The 12,947-nt window shown below is 51.5% G+C and overlaps 1 protein-coding gene and 1 long non-coding RNA gene across 4 annotated transcripts in view; one reads left to right on the top strand and one right to left on the bottom strand.

Moving 5' to 3' along the window:
* Positions 1–12,947, bottom strand: part of KIAA1328 (KIAA1328 ortholog) — a 343,620-nt gene that overhangs the window by 49,927 nt on the left and 280,746 nt on the right. The gene's annotated exons all lie outside the window — the stretch shown is intronic.
* Positions 1–12,947, top strand: part of LOC137531869 (uncharacterized) — a 75,252-nt gene that overhangs the window by 28,481 nt on the left and 33,824 nt on the right. The gene's annotated exons all lie outside the window — the stretch shown is intronic.

The following is a 12,947-nucleotide window of genomic DNA, read 5'->3' as shown; positions in this document are numbered from 1 at the left end:
CCTTCCATTCCTCTAATCACTTGTCTTGCTCGTCTCTGGACCCGCTCTGTACTGCATTGTCTCTCCTGTAATGTGGTGCGCACAACTGAAATCCATATTGCAGAAGTGGCCTTACTAGAGAGTTAAACAGGGGCAATATTGTACTAGGATACCGAGTTTTTATTTCCCTTTTAATGCATCCCAAAATGTATTTGCTTTTGCTGCAGCTGCTTGGCACTGAACACAATCATTTCATTTGTTGTCAACCAGTACTCCTAAGTCCTGCTCCAAGTTTGATGTCCCCATCTGTATCCCGTTTATTCTGTATGGTGTTTGACTGTGTGGCCTTTGCAGAAATATGGTCCTACCTGGCACGCGACATGTGGGGAAAGGAGGGCGTTGGGGGGGGGGGGGGGCAGAGCTGTGGGGGCAACAAAGAGATGAGAGGGTAAAACCTAAAGATTTCAGTTGGTAAGTACCCACCAGCTGCCCTTTTAATCCTAGTGGGCTGCCCTGGAATAGGGCACGCATTTTCCATATTACAAAGAGCCCCAGGCCGCCCATGAGGCAGGGTGAGGCAGGTTCCTCAGGCGGTGGAAGTGGAGGGGACGGCGCCCTGGAGGGGGTGGCAGACAGGAAAAGGGAGCAGTGGGCACAGTGGTGGGGAGAGGGGTCAGCCCCCCTCACCTGGGGCTCCCCATCCAGCTATTTTCCCAGCATTGAAAGCCAGCAGTGAGCGGGCCGGGCAGCAATGACTCGCCTTCCTTCTTCCGTTCCAGCGTTGCATGCAACCTTTTGCGTCACTTCCTGACCAGTGGGCAGCATCGCAGGAAGTGACACGAGCAGTGGAACGCAATGCTGGAATGGAAAAAGGAAGGCGAGTCATTGCTTCCCCGCTGGCCCACTCACTGCTGACTTTTAACCCTCCTGGCGGTCTAATGAATTCCGCCAGGAGGCAGCGCAGCAGTTTTTTTGTTTTTTTTTAATCATGTAGCGAGCCCAGGGCTTGCTACATGATAGTCGCTGCTCAGCAGCATCCCCCCGCCCGCTTCGATCACCTTCGGCGATCTCCGATCAGGAAATCCCATTCAAAGAACGGGATTTCCTGGAGGGCTTCCCCCGTCGCCATGGCGACGGGGCGGGATGACGTCAGCAACGTCGTGACGTCATTGGGAGTCCCGATCCACCCCTCAGCGCTGCCTGGCTCTGATTGGCCAGGCAGCGCACGGGGTCTGGGGGGGGGGGGGCGCACGGCGCGACGGATAGCGGTGATCGAGCGCGGGGCGGCGGCGATCAGGGTGCTGACGCAGCTAGCAAAGTGCTAGCTGCGTGCATCAAAAAAAAAATTAAGCAAATCGGCCCAGCAGGGCCTGAGAAAACCTCCTGCGCGGTTACCGCCAGGAAGGTTAATGCTGGGCAAATAGCTGGAGAGAGCGGGCGCAGTTGGGAGTTGGGAGAGCCCCAGGTGAGGGGGGTCTGGCCCCTCCTCCCCACTTCTTCCCCTTTCTGGCTGCTACCTCCTCCAGGCTACCTATACTGGGGGCAATGTTACTACCTGCTGGGGTGGCGACAGCCTCACAAGTTTGCCTCAGGCGGCAAAAAGTCCGGCCCTGATTACAAACAAATAAAAAGGAAAACCGAGAGCCCCTGATAGTGTGGTATGTCCCAAAATTTCCCAATAAGTAATTAATCGAGGTAATATACTCACAAACAAGGGTTACCACTAAAACAACCACTGCTAAGGCAGGTGGGAAGCTATGACCTGACCCCACTCGGGTTAAGAAGTCGCTCTCTGCAGATAAGAGAGGGGAAAGCGCCCCTCCACCTAGGGTGGACAATTGTAGCACTGTATATTTCAACAGAAGCACCAAAAAAGGATAAAAACTATTTTTGCTAAAAAAAAAAAAAGTATAAAAACTGACGATTAAGGGCTGGTGCACACCAGAGCGGTTCTGGAGCGGTTTTTAAACCGCTGGCAGGGGGAAAACCGCTTGGCTAATGAAAGTGAATGGGCTGGTGCACACCAGAGGGGGTCGTTTTTTCCACAAACGCAAACTCGGGGGCTACAGCATTTTTTAGATTTCTGAGGCGTTTCTGCCTCAAAGTTAAAGTATAGGAAAGTGGAAAACCGCTCTAAAAAACACTAGATCAGAGAGGCTTTCCAGGCGTTTTTGTTACAGAAGCTGTTCAGTATCAGCTGTACTGTAACAATATATGTAATCTGCTACACAAAAACGCTCCAAAAAACGCTAGGCATGTTTAAAAAACCTCTCTAAACATGCCTAGAATCGCACTGAAATCCGCTTCAAAAACCTTGAGCGTTTTGCAGATCTGCTAGAGGTTTTTGGTGTGCACTGGGCCTATGTCAGTTTCAGTTCCAGGGCTGTGGAGTCGGAGTTGGAGTCGGGGCAATTTTGGGCACCCAGAGTCGGAGTAGTTGATTTCATAAACTGAGGAGTCGGAGTCGGGAGTCAGATGATTTTTGTACAAAATACACAGCCCTGTTGGTATCCGGAGTCGGAGTTGGAGTCGTAGTTCATTAACTGAGGAGTCGGAAGATTTTTATACCGACTCCACAGCCCTGTTCAGTTCAGTAATAAGCTTTATTCGAAATCTCCACAGTACAACGGGTTTCGCAGGTGCAATCCTGTTTCATCAGGAAATTAACTGAATGCGAGCTCTTAGCAGGCACAGGTGTCTACAGTGGTGCTCAGCAGAGCTCGAATATTCGAGTAGCGCGAATATTCGAGCTCTTTTCCAGCTATTCGAGCTCGGTATTCGAGCTCCGAATAGCTGTAGCTATTCGAATGGGCTATTCGAGTACACTCGAATAGCCCATTCACTATTCGAGCTATTCGAGCAAAACGGCGCTATTCGAGCTCGGTACCGAGCTCGAATAGCGTCATAGCCCAGATTGATGTCCTTAGAGCCAATCAGAGGGCTCCCAGGCCCTCTGACGGCAGCCAATCACAGAGGGGGACCCTGGCCAGCCCCTACCCTATAAATAGCGGCCGCCATGTTCCGTTTCTCCGTCCTTGCCTGAGACTTGCATAGAGAGAGAGTTGCTCCTTTGTGCTTTGGCTTAGCAAGAGCTTTATTGTGGTCATTTACCTAGCGTTTTTGCTCACATACACCTCCTATACACACCTATATTGTTGTTAGTTAGTTAGACATTGTATTTTAGTTAGTAGCTTTTGTGTTACATAGAGACAGGCCAGCTGCTGCAGGCTTACAGCTTTAGGCCTCAGGGCCTTGCCTGTGTGGGCAGCTGTCCTCCTGTCCTCTGTTTATTTCTCTCTATTCTATACCAGTATTTCTGCTGTCCTTTACTACTGATTGTATTAGTATTGTAGTTATATACTGTAACTGTACTAGGACACTCACTGTCACTGTTCATAGGCTACTAGCTGCTCCTGCGTGTGTGCACTCACTTTCTGTGTACACACTACACACACTCTATTTCCTTCTGATAACTGATTGATTATTGTAATTGAATATTGTAATTAGTTAGTTGTACTTACTGTTACTACTTACTGTACTAGGAGTCTAGGACACTCAGTCACTGTTCATAGGCTACTAGCTCCTGCGTGTGTGCACTCACTGTCTGTGTACACACTACACACACTCTATTTCCTTCTGATAACTGATTGATTATTGTAATTAGTTAGTTGTACTTACTGTTACTACTTACTGTACTAGGAGTCTAGGACACTCAGTCACTGTTCATAGGCTACTAGCTCCTGCGTGTGTGCACTCACTGTCTGTGTACACACACTACACACACTCTATTTCCTTCTGATAACTGATTGCTTATTGTAATTAGTTAGTTGTACTTACTGTTACTACTTACTCTTACTGTACTAGGAGTCTAGGACACTCAGTCACTGTTCATAGTCTACTAGCTCCTGCGTGTGTGCACTCACTGTCTGTGTACACACACTACACACACTCTATTTCCTTCTGATAACTGATTGCTTATTGTAATTAGTTAGTTGTACTTACTGTTACTACTTACTCTTACTGTACTAGGAGTCTAGGACACTCAGTCACTGTTCATAGTCTACTAGCTCCTGCGTGTGTGCACTCACTGTCTGTGTACACACACTACACACACTCTATTTCCTTCTGATAACTGATTGCTTATTGTAATTAGTTAGTTGTACTTACTGTTACTACTTACTCTTACTGTACTAGGAGTCTAGGACACTCAGTCACTGTTCATAGGCTACTAGCTCCTGCGTGTGTGCACTCACTGTCTGTGTACACACACTACACACAGTCACACACTCTATTACCTTCTGATAACTGATTGCTTATTGTAATTAGTTAGTTGTACTTACTGTTACTACTTACTCTTACTGTACTAGGAGTCTAGGACACTCAGTCACTGTTCATAGGCTACTAGCTCCTGCATGTGTGCACTCACTGTCTGTGTACACACACTACACACACTCTATTTCCTTCTGATAACTGATTGCTTATTGTAATTAGTTAGTTTTACTTACTATTACTACTTACTCTTACTGTACTAGGAGTCTAGGACACTCAGTCACTGTTCATAGGCTACTAGCTCCTGCGTGTGTGCACTCACTGTCTGTGTACACACACTACACACACTCTATTTCCTTCTGATAACTGATTGCTTATTGTAATTAGTTAGTTGTACTTGTTACTACTTACTCTTACTGTACTAGGAGTCTAGGACACTCAGTCACTGTTCATAGGCTACTAGCTCCTGCGTGTGTGCACTCACTGTCTGTGTACACACACTACACACAGTCACACACTCTATTTCCTTCTGATAACTGATTGATTATTGTAATTAGTTAGTTGTACTTACTGTTACTACTTACTCTTACTGTACTAGGAGTCTAGGACACTCAGTCACTGTTCATAGGCTACTAGCTCCTGCGTTTGTGCACTCACTGTCTGTGTACACACACTACACACACTCTATTTCCTTCTGATAACTGATTAATTATTGTAATTAGTTAGTTGTACTTACTGACTGTTACTACTTACTTACTTACTGTACTAGGGACACTCACTCAGTCACTGTTCATAGGCTAGCTCCTGCGCGTGTTTGCGTGTGCGTGCACTCACTGTCTGTAGTGTACACACACTAAATTTACTTGTGATTACTACTGATTATTGTAACTGCTAGTTGTACTTCCTGACTGTTACTACTTACTTACTGTACTAGGGACACTCACTCAGTCACCTCACCCACCAACCCACTCCATTAAAGTACCCCACTTTTCACCCGCCCTTTTAAAAAACTTTTGTCTATACGCCCAAAACATCGAAGATGTCTGGAAGTGGCAGCCAGCGCGTTTTGGGCAAGGGGAAGGGCAGCAAGGGAATCAGGAGGAGAGGGAGCAGCATTGTGGCAGGCCGCGGCCGCGCCACCATGCACAGTTCCGCAGCAGCAGCAGCGTCAGTGGCTAACATTCCTCCCATAGCCACTGGCCGTGGACGCCTTGGGCGCCGCCCAGCAGGAGCATCTGCAACTCACGCTGCAGAGACACAGCAGCAGCAGCGTGTAGCACCTGCTCCGATTTTCCTCCAGCCGGGTCGGAAACGTCCCACTGAGGAAAAGCATGCAGACACTGTGGTGCAACTCATGACGGAGGATGAGCAGCCCGCCATCAGCTCTGCATCCGAGGCCTCCACCCTCACCACCACCACCACCACCACCACCCCTGTTCGCAGCAGCCGCCCAGCAGGGTCTGGGGAGGAGGCCAGTTCACCGTCACAAGTTGGCGACCTGTCACTCAGCAGTATTTTTACCCCAGGCACCATCAGGGTATTGTCTGCTGTTGTTGGCGATTTTGAGGAGGAGATGCTGATGGACACTTTGGGGGATGAGGGATTGGACAGCAAGACTGTGGCGACAGTCAAGCAGCCCATCCATGCATCAGGAGAGGAGTTTGGGGGGTCATCATCCCAGCAGGACATGTTTCAGGAGGGGGAGGATGATGATGACCCGGTGACAGACAGAGACTGGGTGCCACCACCTCCAGGGGATGTCGTCCTCAGCAGCTCTGAGGAGGAGGAGGAGGATGCTCTTGTGGGCCTTGCAAGGAGGCGCATCATTGCAAGCATTGGCAGCAGTAGGCAGGTCCCACAGCCTGCTGGTGTCTCAGGCTCAGCAGCAGCAGCAGCAGCATCTGCCAGTACCACCACCAGCCGCACCCAAGCCCCCCCCCCCAACCACCACAGGGAGACAGGCAGCAGCGCTTCCATGCCGTAGGGGGATGTTTCTGTCACCAATCTGGCGATATTTCACCATGCCCACTGTGTACAGCAAGTATGCCACTTGCAACCACTGTCAGCGGAAGTTGAGCAGAGGTGCAGACCCCTTAAAGTTCAGCACCAGCTCGCTCATCAACCACCTTGCTGCGAAACATTTCCACCAGCATGAGGAGTTCCAGAGGCTGAAGGCATCTGGTGCTGGCAGTGGCACCACACCCATCACTGCACAGCCTTCAGCAGCAGCAGCAACAGCAGCCACCCGCCCTCCTGCTCCTCCAGCAGCACCAGCAGGAGTGCGGAAACGCACTGCTCCTCCCCCCTCTGCAACTCCTGCCGCCGACACTGAGGCCTGTTCTGGCAGCCAGTCCTCAGTGGCCTCCTCCGCTGTGTCTGCTGATTCCCGTGCCAGCAAAAGGCCACGCCAGAGCCTTTTGAGCGAGTCCTTCCAGGGGGTGGTTAGGGCTCTGCCTCCCAGCAGCCGTCGCGTGCGGCAGCTGAACGGCTTGCTGGCACGGGCCATGTGCTTCCAACTCCTGCCGTACACGCTCGTGCAGGAGGGGAGCGACATTCGTGCGCTGCTTGCTTGCGCAGCCCCAGACTGGCAGCTCCCCAGCAGACACTTTTTCTCCCGCAAGGCCATTCCTGCACTGCACCGCTTTGTGATGGCCAATGTGGAGCGAGGGCTGGAGCACGCGGTTGGTGAAAGGGTCCACGTCACCATGGACTCCTGGAGCAGCCGCTTCGGGACAGGCCGCTACCTGTCCTTCACTGTCCACTGGGTCAGCTTGGTGGAAGGGGGTGAGGATGGGAGAGCAGCAGCGGGCACAGCAGCAGCAGCAACACAGTGGGTGGTGCCACCCCGCAGGGTCAGGGGAACTGCAGCAGGTTCCTCCGATCCTCTGCCATCCTCCGGCACAAATGGCCAAACCCCCCGCCTCAGCAGCAGCGTGAAGGCCCGCCACTGCCAAGCGCTGCTGCACTTGGTCAGCCTTGGGAAGACCAAGCTGACGGCAACCCATGTGTTGGCCAAACTCCAGGAGCAGGAGAGGATTTGGCTGACCCCCAGAGGCCTCAGAGTCGGAGAGGTGGTGGCCGACAATGGGGCAAATCTGGTTGCCGCAATAGACAGGGGAAACCTGACCCACATCCCCTGTCTTGCCCACGTGCTGAACCTGGTAGTGCAGAAGTTCTTGCGCACCTACCAGGGGATGGGCGAACTGCTGGAAACGGCAAGGAACGTTGTGCGTCACTTCCGGCGCTCGGCTGCAGCCTGTGCGAGCTTGGAAGACGTGCAAAAGGAGCTGGATCTGCCACGCCATCGGCTGTTCCTTGACGTTCCGACTCGCTGGAACTCCACCCTGGCGATGTTGAAGCGTCTGGTTGAACAGAAGCACGCTGTCAACCAGTACCTTGCCCTGGCCACTGTTTCCGCCGCTCAGAGAAGGGACAAGACCAGCAACATCCCGTCCATCGTCCCCGATGATGACTGGAGGCACATGCAGCAGGTGTGCTTAGTGCTGGCTCCCTTTCTGCAGGCCACTAACATGGTGAGCAGGGACCATGCTATGGTCTGCGAGTGGGTGCCCCTGGTTTGTCTGCTGAACAGGGCCCTCGATGCTTTGCTGGAACAGGGAGCGGCAGCCTTGGACCAGCAGGAGCGGCAAGCAGCTGCACAGTCCACCTCTGAGGGGGAGGAGGAGGAGGACTTGGTGGAGGTCCCTGACCTTGCTGCTGATGAGGGGGAGCAGCACAGTGCAGCTGAGTTGGTGCGGGGGTGGAGAGAGGATGAGGCTGATGAGGCTGACGAGGAGGAGGATGAGGACAGCAGCACTGCCGTCGATGTGCCAGCAGACGTTGTCAGGAACCGGCCCGCGGCACGCCTGCGTATACGGTTCCCGACTGCGGGTTTGACCAGATTAAGCGGGGAACAGCCTTATTTAAGCTACAAACAAGGCTGGAACCCCTCAAAACACCTCTCACTGCCACCACTAGCGTTGCTAGACACTTCCACTCTGCTGTCGAGTCCTCAGCGCGCACTCCGCGTTTTCGTATTTGGGTCAGCTTTGCGCTTAGGCCAAATACGGGAACGCCACGCACCCACACACACACACAGTTGCAATCTTACACTGTCGTGAAGCAAAGACCCACTAACAGTCGTTCCGAACGATACTGTTAGCTACTCGCACTGGCGTTGTTCGTACGTTGGGTCAGCTGCGCGCTTAGGCCAACGTATGACAAACGCCCCCACACACAATGCAATTACAATTTCCTACGGTAGTGTTGCTCAAGCGTACAATTAGGCATGAACTTATACACGGTTACACTTCAGTCTCTTCTAGGCTATGAGGGTTAGTTTAGTACGGCAGAAGTCAAACTTATTAAATAATAATTTAATATTCTAGAAAAACATAGAACAGTGCAAAACTGAAGATATACAAAGAGATTACAAAAAAAAACAAGTAAAAATAGTTACAAGATAAAATGTACAAAGATAACACACAAAGCGATTTTGCTTACCAAAATAAAGGGATCCCGATAGAAGAATCGTGGACTTTGGTGTGGACGGACACAGTCTGGCTAGACCAGGAGTTCACTAGCTTGGGCCAGGAGACCGGCTGCCACTACCGTCAGAAGAGAACTGCTTTGAGGTAGCTGTCCCCTGGTTTTTATAATGAAATATTCGCCTCGAGGCTGTAAGCCTGTGTGGACGGGGGGGAAGCTGGATTTAATTACATCCTCAGTCATAATTGGATTTCCAGAGATCCAACATCCACTATAGTCCACACACCCAACAAAAGACTTCCTTAGCCCAATTTCCCCAGGTTACAATGTCTTTACATCAAGAGATTGTTAAATGAGGCTTTTCAACTCCACCAATAATTCAATTTCCACAGGTAGAAAATGGTATCAAAAGGACTTCACCTCTTCAATAATTTCCAGTAGGCTGTCAAATACATTTCAAACATTCAGGTGTCAGCTTCCCCCTGCCCCCAAGACTCTAGCAGGCTTGCCTTGTCCCAATGGCTGACACCAGACTCAAAAGCCATGCCGACCAGCCTATTCTTCCTCAATTGGCAGGTAATTAGCAGTAGACACAGTTTCCCCTGCTGGACAATGGGGCAGAGGTAATGGACATCTACATACAGAATTACATTAGACAGACTTCAGTTTACTCTGGCCAGGTGACCAATTACTCCCAAGCCCAATACACATCTGAGGCATTATTCAGACAACATGGTCTGACCACCTGTATAGGCTTCACAGCAACTGTCTAATTAAGGGTTTCCTCATTAGAAGCAGACAATGATAGGTAATTTACACTTTATACGGAATTCCAGGAAGACTGGCTAACAGACAATCCCATATGTTACAGTCAAAAAATGAAGGAAATATGTTCCTGTTATCCTTAATATCATCAGCACCTCAATATATCTCCACACCTCCGCCGTTAACTTGGTGCAAGGCAGATGATCTTCCCAGATCATCCTGCCAGCACCTACACTGTTGGTTCTGCTTGACGGGACAGCCCATCAGCATTCCCATGATTGCTCCCCTTCCCGATAGCGCTGGCAGGTGATTCTAACGAATCATCCTGCCAAAGCCTACATTGACGGCCTGGCCGGGTGGGGAAACCCTTTAGCATCCTCAGGAGGGTTCCCCACCTGTCAGTTAGCTCCAAGCTACACGACTGGAAAGCTAGGTCAGGTTGCTGCAATGTGTCGTTGCCCTTGGCAACCTGACGTAACCAACCAGGGGAATGCGTGTCAGTGACGACCGTGAATTCGTGACCATAAAGACAGTGCTGCATCTGGGGAAGGGTCCCCACAGTCGCTACACGCACTCTCTCTATAGTGGCAGGACCTATCTCTCGGTCCCTTTGGGGAACGATTATCTGCCGGTCTGTCTCCTCCACTTCAGACAGCTCAGAGGGAATAACTTCCCAGGACCCTCTCAGCCCGCCCCTCCCAGCTGGTGACCTGCTGGCTAGCCCCCTGAGCTCTTCCAGGCTGCTGTCAAATCGAACCGCCCCAGAGAGCTCAGTGCTGCCTGTCACACATTCCAGGAAGGCTGCAAACGGAGAGGCTCCTGGGCCCTCCGGGCCAGGTTCCGAATTGGATGTGGCTGACCCAGCAATATTTGCCACTTCGGTGGACAGTCCCTCTGCTGTAGACCCGCTAGCACTGCGGGTTACCACTGCAGCTGAGGGAGTGCCCACATTATACACATCATGAATCACATCACATTTGGTCTTAAAAACATCTGAAGGGGAAAGATCTGGCCTGGTGCCGTCTGCCCCTTCAGTGGGCAATCCATCTGCTGCAGCCCAGCGAGCCCGGCTGGTTACTCCTGCAGCCGACGGAGTGTCCACCTGACACACAGCATTATGTAGCACAACACATATGACATCAGCATTATCCATCTTACACATATTGACATTTAGAACATTACATTCCACATCAACATTATCTGCTGCATTATACCCAGTGCTACCCAGCACTTCACAAGTAGCATCACTAGTTCTTGCATCGATCGCCTCGATAGTCCATGCGTCATAAAGGACATCATCAGTTTCTGCATTCTCCGGATCAACATGTCCCACTCCAGGCCTAGGCACTGGAGAATCACTAGGGCTGGCTCCTAGCAAACAGTCCATAGCCCCTGGGGCCTCACTAGCACTCCCTACTTGCACAGCATTATCAAACAGTACCTTGCACGAGTCCTGAACTTCTGCTGGGGATGCAGGCCCCACAGGGTTTGGATTAGGCTCATACCGGGCCACTAACCGTCCCAGGTCAGTACCCAGCAAAACGTTGGTAGGGATTTTGTCTGTTACCCCAACTTCTCTCAATCCGCTGCCGGCCCCCCAATTCAGGTGGACCAAGGCGGTGGGTATGGCTGGGGTGACACCCCCAATTCCTCGGACAGCAATCATTTTCCCAGGTATGTACTGCTCCGGGTTCACAAGCTGGGGATGTATGAGAGTCACTTCTGCTCCAGTGTCTCTCAGCCCAGTGGCAACTGTACCCCCAACCGTGACAAGCTGCAGATTCTCTGCATAGCCAGTGGCATTCCTGGTAGCACACAAAGCCGTTGGGACTTCACTGGCGTTTGAGGCCTCACTGGATTTTGGGGCCTCCCTCTTCCTCTCTGGGCAAGTCGTGCTGATATGACCCACCCTGTCACATACAAAGCATTTCCGAGTGTCAGGTTGCTTGAATCCAGGAGACAGCGGTGCTTGCCTCCTCTGGGTGCTGGGTGAAACAGGTTTAGCAATCTGTTCTCCTCTCCAGCTGGGCGTAGTAGTCCTCCGGGACTCAGGTGCTCTATGGGCGGTGTAGGCATCGGCCATTTCCGCAGCCTCATCCACTGTCTTTGGTTCTCGATCCAGCACAAACAGCCGGACCTCAACAGGACAGGTGTGTAGGAACTGGTCTTTTATCATCAGCTCCTGCAGGGCATCCAAGGTTTTAACTGACAGTCCTTTTAGCCACTGCTGGAAGGCAGTGCGCAGGTTGCAAGCATGATCCAGGTAACTGTCATTAGGACCTCGCTGCACTGTCCTGAAACGTTTGCGATACACCTCTGGCGTGAGGTGGTATCGCGCAATGATGGCTTTCTTAATTGCCTCAAAGTCTGTTTCTTCCTCCTGGGGGAGACTCACAAACGCCTCCAGGGCCTTGCCTCTCAGCCCTGGTGTGAGGTATCTTGCCCACTGCTCACGGGGCACCCCATACTGCCGACAAGTCCTTTCAAACCCCTGTAGGAAAGTGTCTATGTCAGAGTCCTTGTCCATAGCGGGGAACTTATCCAGGGGGATTCTGTGGACTCGCTCACCTTCGCGTTCTGCGGGTCCAGCAGACCGGTTCTGCTGCTGAAGTTTAGCCAGCTCCAGCTGGTGTTGCCGTTCAGCTCTTCCCTCCTCTGCCCGGAGTCTGTCCCTCTCGGCCTGGAGTCTTTCACTCTCGGCCTGGCGTCGCCGTTCAGCTCTTCCCTCCTCTGCCTGTCGGTGCAGTAGAATCAGCTTTAGGCGCAGTTCAGGATCAGCCGAGTTCAGTAGCTGTAGATCAGCTTCCAGAGATGTCATCTCCAAGTTCGGTGGATCATCCAGGACATCGTCTCCACTCGCATTCTGTGGCAGGAGCGATTCCTCCTCTGTCGTGTCGTGAGCTGCATCCGCTGACGTTGAAGCACGGGCTTGCTCTGCCGCATCATGCTCCTCGAGCGCACGAACTAACTGCTCCTTAGTCTGGCCGCTCACCGTCTCGATGCCTTTGTGCTCACACAGGTTGAGTAGTATCTCCTTGTTTTGCCTTGCATAGCTGGATGCTTTCTGAGCCATCGTGTTGCAAAAAATAAAAGAAAAGAAAAAAAAGGGGGGGGGGAAGGGAAAGCAAAACACCAAGTGTGTATCTTTGAACAAAAAAAAACGTATATAGATTCTGCACTGAGTAGACTTCTGTAGGCTAGTTGCTTCTAGCAAGCTTCCAGCCTTTAGTACTCAGAATAGCGAGCTAAACTGCGTACTAATGTACTAAACGATGCCACCACTGCCAGCCAATTATGTCAGGAACCGGCCCGCGGCACGCCTGCGTATACGGTTCCCGACTGCGGGTTTGACCAGATTAAGCGGGGAACAGCCTTATTTAAGCTACAAACAAGGCTGGAACCCCTCAAAACACCTCTCACTGCCACCACTAGCGTTGCTAGACACT

Source organism: Hyperolius riggenbachi, chromosome 1 (genome assembly GCF_040937935.1).
Source record: "Hyperolius riggenbachi isolate aHypRig1 chromosome 1, aHypRig1.pri, whole genome shotgun sequence".
NCBI lineage: Eukaryota > Metazoa > Chordata > Amphibia > Anura > Hyperoliidae > Hyperolius > Hyperolius riggenbachi.
Note: the sequence above shows the minus strand (reverse complement) of the source record. Positions and strands in the feature narration are given on the sequence as shown.